Source organism: Aphelocoma coerulescens, chromosome 1 (genome assembly GCF_041296385.1).
Source record: "Aphelocoma coerulescens isolate FSJ_1873_10779 chromosome 1, UR_Acoe_1.0, whole genome shotgun sequence".
NCBI lineage: Eukaryota > Metazoa > Chordata > Aves > Passeriformes > Corvidae > Aphelocoma > Aphelocoma coerulescens.
In genome coordinates, this window is record NC_091013.1 from 119,615,470 (window position 1) to 119,627,658 (window position 12,189).

Here is a 12,189-nt window from a genome sequence, read left to right on the forward strand (position 1 = left end):
CCAGTGAGGCCTTGAGCATCAGGGTGCTCCCCATGGTGTGAGGTGAAGGGAGAGGGTGAAGCCACCTCCTTGCCCCATGCCCACCTGCATGGCAGTAGCTGCAGGGAGGATGCTGCCAGGCCTTGGGCAGAGCCTGACCCCTCTCTTGTCAGCCTAATTAGCTGGCCCTTGTGTGATCTAATTGGAGCTGAGCCAAGGGCCAATTTGTGCTCATTTACCAGAAGTGGCAGGTTTGGAATGAAGCTGCTCTGGTGGGTTCACAGGGAAGGCTGGGAGAAAACCAGCACGGATTCTGCACTGCCTGGTCCAGGTGAGGTTTCCTGCAGGTATCTACAGGGTGCTGGGCCCACACAGGCTGTCCTGGGACCATAGGCACTAAGCCCAGACACAGACAGACCTCTTGAGTGCAACTCAGCTGCGTGCCTTACGCACAGAACTCCTCGGCCATGTCCAGGAGGGTGGTGGATGCTGCTGGATGCTCCGTGGCCAGGAGAAACCCTTTGGTGAGCAGCAACAGAGGAACTGCAACAGACTGCATGGGGGTGGTCTCTTCTCCCAGGGAACAAGTGACAGGACAAGAGGAAACGCCCTCAAGTTGCGCCAGAGGAGGTTCAGGTTGGATGTTAGGGGAAATTCCTTCCCCAAAAGGGCTGTCCAGCCCTGGCACAGCTGCCCAGGGCAGTGGTGGAGTCCCCATCCCTGGAGGGATTTAAAGCTGTGTGGATGTGGCACCTGGGGACGTGGGCCAAAGGTGCCCTTGGCAGGGCTGGGGGAACAGTAGAACTGGATGGTATCAGAGGGTTTTCCCAACCTGAACAATTCAGTGACTCTGTGATTCTATGGATGTGGTCCCTGACATCCCTCCCTGAGCAATCCCTGCCCAGAGAGAGGTACATTGTACTTAGAGAGAACACCACACGTCTGCAGTGACCACAGAGCTGCCTCACCCCGGTGCTGCATTGCCCTGGACTCCTGGCTGAGCCCTCGATATTAACAGTGATGTGCAGGATGGAGTTTCTTTGGAGAGAGGTTCATGGAAGCACAAGATGGAGATGGAAAAGTCTCATCCTAAGGAGTTTCCCCCCAGGAGATGCTGGTGCTGCCTGGTCCCTTCCTGGGAAACGTGGATGGCATTGTCCTGGTGCAGCTGCTCTGGGCGGGACAAGGTTTGCCCTGCCCCTGCTGCTGTTGTCCTTGCACTGAAGGTGGTCCCAGCAAACAGGGTTTGGTGCTGAGTGCACCCACCAAGAAGGGAGATGGGGAAGTCTCCAAAAATGCTGTTTGTGTGATGTGGCTCTTCCATTCTCCCCTGACACCCCCAGCTCTGCTGGCCTGTCTCCAGAGCAGAGGGATGGGAGGGAGAAGACACCAGCCTCCCCTTGGCTAACCGGTGTCAGAGACTTCCCTTTCCCCCAGGACTGTAAAGGCCCATCCTGTCGGACTGCTGGGGACATGCACAGAGGCCACGCGGGCTGGTGGCCGAGCTCTGTCGCAGCACTGCTGGGGACACGTGTCTGTGACGGGGCCGAGGGACAGGCTGTGGGCTGGCCGGGGCTGTGGGCAGCGAGCAATCCCTGCAGCGGTGTCAGTGACTCCCAGTGATGCCCAGCCTTCCCAGGAGCCTGCCCTCGTGCACCTCCGAGAGGCCCCTCTCTCCACGGGGCACCTGTGGGATTAACCCTTTTAATTGGATCAGCAGCCCCGGGGCAGAAGCCAACACTTCGCGGTCGGTGGCATGGCCCTGCTCGCCCTGCTCCTCCTCCCTGCGTCCGTCCCCTCCGCAGGCATCGCCCCGCGCAGACCCCGAGCTGTGAACACGGGGTTGATTCGGGGGCAGAGCTGACACGGTGCCGGGGGACCTTCCATCTCCTGCAGCACTGGCTGTGTTTGCACATCCGTGAGCAAGGAGCAGCCTCAGCTTGGGGCTGCAGAGATGGTCCCGAAAGCGTGGAATTGTTTGGGTTGGAAAAGACCTTTTCGCTCTCTCCAACTCCCTGACAGGAGGGGGCAGCCAGGTGGGAGTCAGGCTCTGCTCCCAGGGAACAAGGGACAGGACAAAGGAAATGGCCTCAAGCTGTGCCAAGGGAGGTTCAGGTTGGATATTAGGGAAAATGTCTTCTCCTAAAAGGGTGGCACAGCTGCCCAGGGCAGTGGTGGAGTCCCCATTCCTGGAGGGAGTTAAAAGCCATGTGGATGTGGCACTTGGGGATGTGAGTCAGTGGTGGCCTTGGCAGTCCTGGGTGCACATTTGGTCTCATGGATCTTAAAGGTCCTTTCCAGTCTCAGTGGTTCTGTGATTCTGTGGTAAGCTCAATGGATGGTTTGAGGAAAAGGTGGAGTTCTCCAAGACTTCTCTGCACAACCTGGCTGATGCCCCCTGCTCTGGACAGGCTCCTCCTGAACAGCCACAGGGCATCAGGAGGCGTTTCCGCTAGCCTGGACCTTTCCTGACGTGGACAAAACCCATGGGCAGAAAGTCAGCATCCGCTGGTGGCCCCACCAAGCTGGAGGAGGGTGAAGGGCCTTGAAGCTGTGCCCTGAGAGGAAAATAACTCACAGCAAACACCCAAATCCAGCTTGTGTGACACCGAGGGCTTTGGAACACCAAATGTCCTGTCTGAGACAGCCTGGCACGGGCTCAGACACCAGCCCAGCCAGGAAGACAGAGAGACATCAGCCCTGCACGGAGAAGGGCTCGCACGCGAGGGCTGAGGTGGCACTGAGGGGATTTGGCACCATGCCTTCCTCTGCACGGGGGTTAAACACGGCTGATCCTGGGCCCTGCGGGGCAACTGCTCCTCCACTGCGCTCACTGTGGGCTCCTTGGGGTGCTGGCAGGGGCATCCATGCTCTTGGACCACAGCAACACCTCACCCATAGGAAAGGACTTGGCTCCAAGGGGGCCAGGACACACAGCAGTGTGCAAGGCAGCATCCCTGCCTGTGGCGCTTGCTGCCTCACCACAGTCCCTTCTCAATGCTGGGGAGAGGTCATGATCTGATTGCTGCAGCTTCTGCAGGTCCTGCCACTTCTGCAGGACCCAGACCTCCTGCTGCTTCTTCTCTGGGACCTGCATCTCCTGCCAGCCCTCTGTCTTCCTGCTGTGCTCTGTTTGGAGTGCAGTACGTGCACCACATCTCCCATGGCTGGTCCAGCCTGTGCTGAGACACCCTTGGTCTCTGCAGAGAGCATTTGGGCACCGGGTCCAGTTTGGGTCCCTAGTGCCAGGCAGGCAGGGACTGGATGGACCTGGTCCAGCTGGAAGATACACCAAAAACGTTTTCCCCTTCAGAAATGCTGGAACTGGGACCAAGAGAGGGAGGGACATCCCATCCTTGGAGAACCCAGCCTTCTCCTGGACACAGCCCTGAACAACCTGATGTAACTTCGAAGTTATCCCTGCTTGGAGACAGAGGTTGGACCAGGGACCTCCTGGGGTCCCATCCAACCAGAATTACCCCGTGGCTGTGTGCTCTGGGATGGATGGCAAGTCACTATCAAAAATCTTGGCTCTACCTCCGGGGTCTTAGGGCTTTTTTACATCAGAGCCATGCTATTTCATGCTCTATCATCAGGTTAGTCAAAACACTTCTCCAAACTGTATGTCTATATAATTGCCAGCTACACTCACTTCCTTGGCCCCTGCTGTTTTCCATTGCATCGGGTTTTCAGTCATGCAAAATATCCACTTCCACCCTAATCTGTACGAAGCCCCCTTCTCTGTGGGGGAGCCAACACCTCTTGGTTGTGTTTCCTGGAGTCTTGCTCCCCACAGGAACAGCTGGGAGAGCTGGTGACGAGCACTGCTCAGCTTGGGGTGTCATGGCATCACCAGGGCTCTGCCACAGGGACATGCAGTCACACAAAAGAAGGTTTGGTTGGGTTTGGTGCTGCTCCAGATGTCCTGTGTGAAGCACACAGCTCTAGAGATGGTTTGAATCTTTAGGCATCTCCTGATGAATTGGGATGTATGTTCTCATATCACCTTCCTCCAGTCAAAGGGAGGGATTTCTCCCCTAAAGGATAGGATTTCCCTTAACATCTCTCCATAGAGACCCACATACTGCGCTGGGTGAATGTCTCTCCCGCATCCACTCTCCTCTACACATCCTTTTCTTTTTTTGGGATGAGAAATGGAGAAACCAGAGGATTGTCGGTGCTGCAGGGCTCACAGGCTGTTCTCGTGCCACCACAGACCTGTCTCCTCTCCAGACTAAACAGTCCTAATATTTCCTGTCTCTTCTCACACAGAAATGTGTCTGTAATCACTCTTTTCTCCTGTTCCTTCACCTTTTTGGATGCAGGAGCAGCTCAGGATGTACCTAATCTGGTGGGTTGTCCAAGCTCTGCTGGGGAAATGGGATCACATTTCCCTGTCTCCAGCTTTGTCAAAGATTGACACCCCCAGAATCAGGAAACGAAGAAATCCCTGCAGAGAACAGCTTTGCCAGGAAGTCACGACTATCCGGACACTGGAAAAAGCCCCTGGCTTCCTGGAAGACGGGTGCTGAGAAAGGGGTGATGAGAAAAGCAGGGAAATCCTTGGAGATCGCAGCTGGAGCCAAAGGAGGGATGGAGGAAATGTGACCGGCGTGGCATGAGCGCAGCCCCAGAGGCCCTTTTTGTCCAGCAGGATGCCTGGCCTTTGCCCATCCCCATAAGTGGGGGTTCCAGGGAGGAGGTAGGACAGACCCATGGCACAGAGGAGCTGGTGGATTATCCCGTGGCTGCCCTGCCCCGTGGGATGAGGGAGAGTTGCTTTTGCTGCCGCTGACTGCCCCTCCAGGTGGCTTTTCTTGCTCCCCTGTTTCTTGGCCATGGAAGTGTGCAGTTCCAGCAGAGATCCCTGTTTGCACAGGCTGGATAAATCCAAAGGAAACTGCTTACAAGTCCTTCTCACCAGTGTTGCCAAAAGACCATGATTCAGTGCTACTTTTTTGGGTAGAAATTAATTAGTTCAGGCCCATCACAATTATCTAACTCAACGAGCACGACAATAACCCACTGTCTGATGGTTCTTCATGGCCATTTAGCACCATCTGGGTCGTCTGATCAGGGGCTTTGCAAACAGTTGAAAATGAAGTAAGAGGGATTGCTTGGCCCAGACATCTCTTTTTGCCTCCCAGCTGCACAGACAATGCAAATAATCCTGGTGGACCCATTAGACACAGGGAGAGGGACTGCAGAGCAAACATCTCTCACCCAGCTCCTCTGAGGCTCATGTCCCCAAGTGGAAGGGGGTGGCCTTGTCAAGGAGCAGGGAAAAAGAGCTTGGCCACTTGTGTTGCACCCTGGACCCACTCCTCTTCCAGCTTTAGGGGCTGAGTTGGAGTGGGGGAGGACTGACAGCTTCTCCAGCCCCTGGCTGTGCCCTGCGGCACCAGACCCCCGAACACACACCCACACCCATGGGACAGAGCCTCACTCAGGGCTAAACCCCAGGATAACCTCAGCAATCCGTCCTCCAGCCTCCAGACAAGGGGAGCTGCGAGGTATTAAACCCACAGGTCCAAAGAGGGATGGACAGGCAGGTCTCCAAGAAAACTTTCTAGCCGGGGAATGTGGGCAAGTGTCCCCCCAGCACCTCCTGCAATGGCAGTGTCCATCCAGACAGGCCAAATTTAGGGGTTTAAAATTTGGTTTTTTACCCTGCCTGTCTCTACATCTGTTTTTAGCTTGGTGCCGAGTGCTGCAGGCTGCAGTTTTCACAGGAAAACCTGGGAAAGAGGAGTTTTGCTCACAGGGGGCTGCCCCAGGCGGAAGTTTGCAGGCTTTGGCAGGGGGCTGCAGAGGGACCCACGGAGGCTCCTCCAAACCCCGTCAGGCTTCCGGCTCCTGTTCTGTGGCAGGAAGATCGGCACTGAAAAATGAATGGAAATGTTGATCCCCTTCCAAGCTGCTTTTAGCACGTCCCGAGAAGCTGCGCAGACACCGGTGTGGGCTCCTGCTCCTCCCAAGCGCAGTGAGGGAATCTGGAATGGCCTGGACGTGACACGGAGGAGAGCTGCACACTGTCCTTCCCTCCATGACCTTCCCTGAAAGTCAGGAAGACCCAGTTCCACGAGGGGTGGAGGCTTTCCATACATGCCCACGGCTGCATCGGTCCATGCTGCGGCTGTCAGCCGTCACCACCTGGCCAAGAGGTTTCCAGGGAAAACTGCAAATTACTTTGCTGCCTTCCCAGGATGGATTGGAGATGAACGTGAATCACCAAAAGGAACAAAAAGGTGGATTAGAGATGATTATAACTTGGCCCTTCATCTAAGCCACCCCTGTGATAGAAATTCCCAGGACAAACTCTCCAGACAGTGTGGACCTGCTAATAAGCAAGAGCTCACAGGGCTCACAGGACTGGTGTTGGATTTCTGGGTCAGCCTCGCCAAATGCTGGCCCAAGCTGACCATGACCCCAAAAAGGCATTTGATGCCTTTGGAAACCTCTTGCCCTGCAGGTCTGAGCAGCTCTGGTGCAGACTGGGACACATTGGTGTCTGAGGAGTTTTGTCCTTCAGGTTGGCAAGGCCAGGGTTAGCCCTAATTCACCCAAAAGGATCCTGAGGAAGGTTTTGCCTTTGAATTGGCAATTTAACCCTTTCTAGCTGGTCATTACCTCTGTGAGATCATTTTCCCATGACCCAAAAGTTGAGTTTTCCCTCTCTTCCTTGGCCAGGCAGCACATGTGCAGGTCGGGATGGGGATGTCTGGGTTGGCTTGGCTGCTGGCTGGCCCCAGGGGACTTGGTGTCTCCTAGGACAAAGAGATGATGGGCTGCGTGTGGAGAATGGTGAGAGCTGGGACTGGCAGCCATAGCTCAGCTCTGGCTCTCTGCTCTTTCCTTTGGACATTCCAGCAGCGGAGCAGCCTGATCCCTGCACGGGGCTCTGAGACAAACTTTGGGTGGTGCTCTCCCCAAGCCTGGGGGTCCCTGCTCATGGTGGGGATGGTCCCTCGTGCCGCTGGAGCTCTGCACCCCCAGGGAGCAGCCGTGCTCCCCACACCTGGTCTGGGGAGGAGGGATAACGTCATCCGCAGCTCCTTGGCACAGAAGAGGCTGCGAATTCCCACCCAGCAGGCCAGAGGAGAGGCCAGCTGGGGGAAGAGTCCTGGGGGAGCCCACAGCCAAATCTCCCAGCTGGGAATTGGTGGGGAGGGCTCAGGCTCCGCTCCTCGCAGGGCGTGCAGTTTTATTCCCTTTCCCCAAGGTATGGGCAGGGAGGAGGAATCTCTTGCAAGCAAAAATCCCTGGGATTTTGTTCTTCAAACATCTTGGTTAGGGATGAGCAGTGGGGGATGTCCGTGGAGGACTTGTGGGAAATGACATCCCGGTGACCCTATGGGATGGACTTTGTGCACGCTCTTCTCCCATGTCCTCCTCTTTTTCCCCCTCTCCTCTGTCTGTTTCAGTTTTTAGACATCCTGGAGCTTTTTGAGAGGCTCAGCTGAGCGTTGTGATGGGTCACAAAGCTCTCCAGGGCTTTGACCTAGGCTCCAGTCCTCACTTTGATGCCAGCAGGGCAGAGTCTGCTCCCCTTTCCAGCCTGTGGTCCCTGCTGGGAGAGATGGGATCTTGGGAAGCAGATGCTGCTCCCTGTATGGTTTTTTTTCCCTGTAGTGAGTTTTGAAGTTGCCAACCACTGGCCATGGCACTGCTCAGACTAATGGAGGGGAGTGTGGGTGAGGAGATGCCCCTTCCGTGGGGTACCCCCCCTTCATCCAGTTCCTGGCAAGAGATGGTGTGGGGCCTGGAGGAGGATATCACATCCCCTGGCTCTACAGCCAGGGACTAACCTGGTCCCTGGAGCAGCCGCAGGCGAGGAGGAGAAGGGGGGGGAGAGGCAGGCAGAATATCTTGAACAAACAGGTCAAAAGCCTTCAAGACCCCAAATTTAGCACGACAGGAGCGTGCGGTGCCGTGGTGGTGATGTACATCCACATCCTGGGTGCAGCCCCCACAGCCACGGAAACAACTCCCCAAAGGCTGCGAACAGCGCCTGGGCACCCACAGCACGGAGGGGAGGGGGAGGAGATGCAATTCCCTGGGGAAGGGGGTGCAGTGCCCCAGCTCCAGCGTCCTCGGCGGCTGTGAGCCCCCCTTTAGCCCCGTTCCCAGCGAGGGCGGGGCCGCTGTGTCGCCGCTGGAGCTACGGTGACAGTCCAGCGGGACAATCCCTGTCACCTCGGGCCGTGGCACTGAGCCAGACCCTCTGCGGATCCCCGGGGACATCCCGTGCGCCTCAAGGGACCCACGACGGGCAGGGATGGCCCTGGGGTGACTGGGCCCTCACAGCCGGTCCCTGTACTCCCCCAGGAGCCACGGGGCTCCCGGCTGCGGGGAGCAGGCCCCAGGCACTCCCTGTCCCTGGGGAACGACGCGATGCTCCCTCGTGGTCCCTGAGCTGAGCTCTGCCGCGCCCCCGGGCTCGGGCACCCCCTTCTGTTGCAGGCAGGGTGACACCCCAGCGGCCACCCCCAGAACCCCCCGGCCATGGGGCTGACCAGTCCCCTGCACCCCCTCGCAGAGGGGCCGGTAGCCGGGAACCTGCGCCAGGACCAGAAGCCAGTTCCATACAGCCAGGGAATATAATAAAATTAAAGCTCATTAAGCACTTAGAAAAGGGTTTGCATTGAGGGGGAGTGGGCAGGGGGGCCGGGGGCGCCATGCATCTCAATACTGGGCTATTTAGAAGGGAGAATTTAATAACAGGGGGGTTGGTTTTTATGGCAATAGATTTATTCCACCTGGGCTAAGAAATACATTCCACATCTGCCGAGCCGTGTAACCAGACTCTAATTAAAATCGTGTGCCAAGCAAGGGCCTGGCTGTAAAACACAAAGCTGGCTTTTAGAGCGGCTGGGAAGCGCGGCCAGGCGGCCCTGGGGCGGTGGTGGCCGGCAGGACGGGCACGGGCGGGCGGCAAGGCTGTGCCATCGCTCACCGTCCCCACACCGGGGTATGAGGAGTGGTGAAGGGGGGATTCCGTGTGTCTGCAGGGACCTTGGGACACGGTGACACCCATGGGCATGTAGTGACTGTAGGGACAGGGTGATGTCCCTGGGTGTGCTGTGACCCCAAGGACGAGGTGGTGGCTCTGCATAGTGATGGTGACACTCACACGAGGCATGGACCACAGGATGGCTGAGGTCCACGCAGAGGCAGTGCCACGGGGATTGGTGACATCCACGTGTATAGGGACAGGGTGACATCCCCCTGTGTCTGCAGTGACAACAGGGAGAGGGTGACATCCACCTTTCCATAGTGGTCATGAAGAAAGGGTGACATCGATGCACTTCATGGGGATGGGGTGACATCCACGCACCTGTAACAACCAGGGGATGGGGTGGCACCTCTGCTCTGTGACACGGGACAGGGAGATGTCCACAGTGACGCCCACACACCACGGAGTGACCGTGGGACAAGCGGTGCCCACGCACAGGCAGTGCCAGGGCCAGGGTGACACCGGTGACAGCCGAGTCCCCGCGGCAGCCGGGCGGGAACGGGGCTGAAAGGGCGCCTGTGGGCCCCGCCGCAGGACACCCGCGCTGGGGTTTTACAGCCCCGCGGGTCGGGCCGAAAACGTCCCGAACAAACAGCGGCTGTGTCTCGGTTTAACAGCCCGGCCCTCAGACAGCGGCAGCAGCGCCAGCTCTGATGGAGAAACTAATGAAACCTTCGAAATAGTTTGTACGGGAGTAGTGAAGTGAGAAAAAAACCCCAGAGCACTTATTGCCAAGGAAAATACACTTACCTAGTAAAGCATGAGTAATAAGTGGCATTTTTTACAGCGTGAAGATATAACTTTTCATGAAAATACCAAATAAGGCTCCGTGCGAAAAGTGGCAGGCCCTTCTAGTTGCTTTTTTTTCTTTCCTTGTCTTTCTTCCCTTTCTTTTTGCTCTCAAGGCACACGTGTGCTCTCCCCAGTGCCCCTTTTGCAGGAGCCTGTTTACGGGGCCGCCTTCCCGCCACCCCTGGCGCGGCCCGGCTCGGTTTCCGTCTCCCTGAAATGAAATGAGCAGGGAATGGAAAAACAGGAGCTGCTGTTCTGCGAGACTTTCTATTTTTAAAAGGTTAAAAATATCTATTTTCAGACACCAGCCCAGGAAGCGCTGGGGTGAAGCGACGCGGCGGGACGGGAGGAGTAAACAACGCCGGGACGTGCCGGGCGGCTCGGGAGCTGCGGCTCCGGGGATGCTCCTGGGGACGGGGACAGTGAGGGACACCACGAGCCAGGGATGTGGCCACAAGGAGATGAGGGATTGCAGGGCTTGGTGCCAGGGGATGCTCAGTCCCAAGAGAGGATGCTCAGCATCAAGGTGGGATGATCAGCCCAAGTCAAGGAGGTCCACACCCAGGGGGATGCCTGGCCCCAAGGTCAGATGCTCAGCTCCTGAGGGGGATGCTCAGCACTCAGGCAGGATGGCTTATCCTCCCCAGCATCATGGCCCTGGTGCCCTCATGAGTGTATGGGATGGGATGCCTGGCTACTGCACATGGATCCCATCGCAGGAGTGGGATGGAGTACCCACTGTGAGGGGAAGGATGTGGAAAAGCCATCTCCAAAATCTCACGGATGCTTTTCCACCTTCAGTTTTGCAGCTTCGCTCCCTTCTCCTCCCTGCCCAGGCCGAGGTCCCGGTGATGCTCCCCGAGCTGGCAGCGGCTGTGCCTTCGTGCTCATCCCTTGGCTCCACCTGGGAGCTGGGAAGGGGCCGAAGCCCCAGGAGCGGCTGAGGGAGCTGGAAAGGGGCTCAGCCTGGAGCAAAGGAGGCTCAGGGGGGACCTTGTGGCTCTGCACAACTCCCTGACAGGAGGGGGCAGCCAGGGGGGTCAGGCTCTGCTCCCAGGGAACAGGGACAGGACAAGGCCTCAGGCTGGGCCAGGGGAGGCTCAGGTTGGGCAGCAGCACGGATTTCTTCATGGAAAGGGTGACTGGATATTGGCAGGGGCTGCCCAGGGAGCTTTGGAGTCCCCATCCCCGGAGGTGTCCAAGGAAGGCCTGGAGGTGGCACTCAGTGCTCTGGGCTGGGGACAAGGTGCGGATGGGGCCCGGCCTGGACTCGATGGCCCTGGAGGCCCTTCCCACCGTACCGGACTCCGTGGTTCCGCGGCGCCCGGCGCTGAGGCGGGGCCCCGGCGGGCCCCGCTGTCCCTCGGAATGGCCGAGCCGCGCTCCGCTTCCTTATAAGGCCCTGCTGTTCTCCGCTCCGGTGTCTGCGGCAGAGCTGGCACCGCCTGTTGGGAGAGCAAAACAATTCCCAGCAGGCTGCCGGGACACCCTCCTGCCCAGCCCAGTTCTCCTCCGTCAGCACCGGCAGCGCTTGCCCGGGTCCCTCGGTCGCTGTCTCCGAACTGCCCGATGCCCGAGCGGGAAGAGCAGGAGGGATTTTTCCGAGCAGGCCCTGCCCCGTGGGAAGGAGGGTCATAAATCAGCTCCGCTGTCTCCCGAACAAGGGATGGGGCTTTTGCATACCTCGGAGCAGCACTTCCAGCCCCTCCCCAGGGGCCGCTGGTTCAGAAAGAAGCACCTTGTCCAACCAGAGCCCCGTGCAGCAACACGGGGAGCGTCTGACAGTGCAACTCCTCAGTGCACCTGGAAAACAAGGATGAAGACTCCTCTGCCTGAAATGAGGCTGTCAGGGAGGAGAGAAACACCATAAACTGCACTTCATTAAATGAACCAATATCCTCTCCCACTGCCTCTTCTGAGGCTCTTGCAAGGGTGTAAATGTGGTGGGAAGGGAGATACAGGGCAAGGAGGAAAGGAGATCCCTCTGGGATTTGGATCTCCAGCTAAAAATGACACATGCACAGGTACAAAGACTTCTGCATCTCCAGGAGCAGGCTTTGGACCCTGAGCCCCACCAGCGTGTCCCGAGGTGGGAGATATGCTCCACGTTCCAAGAGCTACAGCCTGGCTCCCAGACATTTTGCCGCCCTCCAGCCCCTGGGTGCCAAACGAGCGACCCCCACCCACAAGGGAGCCTTCTCCCTCTATCCAGCCCCAATTCCTTGCTCCCAGGCATCACCTGGGGACACTCCAGCCTCGGCCAAGGGGCATCCAGGGACCTGAAGCCCCCCTGGGGCTGGCAGCCCATGGAGTGCGGGAGTGGGGAGTATGAGATCATGATTTTTGGAAGTCTGAAGTTCTCCCGGGTCCTGCTCCTGCAGACATTAAGTCATTTTCCTGAG

General features: G+C 57.8%; 1 long non-coding RNA gene across 2 annotated transcripts in view; it reads right to left on the minus strand.

Annotated features, from left to right (window-relative positions):
* Nucleotides 1-11,369, minus strand: part of LOC138120070 (uncharacterized) — a 12,804-nt gene extending 1,435 nt beyond the window's left edge. The window contains exons 1-3 of one of the 2 annotated variants that reach the window (XR_011155726.1): nt 11,089-11,369; nt 9,746-9,998; nt 8,764-9,316 (exon numbers count right to left, since the gene is read on the minus strand). This is a non-coding gene — a long non-coding RNA (uncharacterized lncRNA). Of the gene's footprint in view, nt 1-8,763; nt 9,317-9,745; nt 9,999-11,088 lie in introns of those variants that run through there. The other variant, XR_011155727.1, reaches the window with a different exon arrangement.
* Between the last annotated feature and the right edge of the window lie 820 nt (nt 11,370-12,189).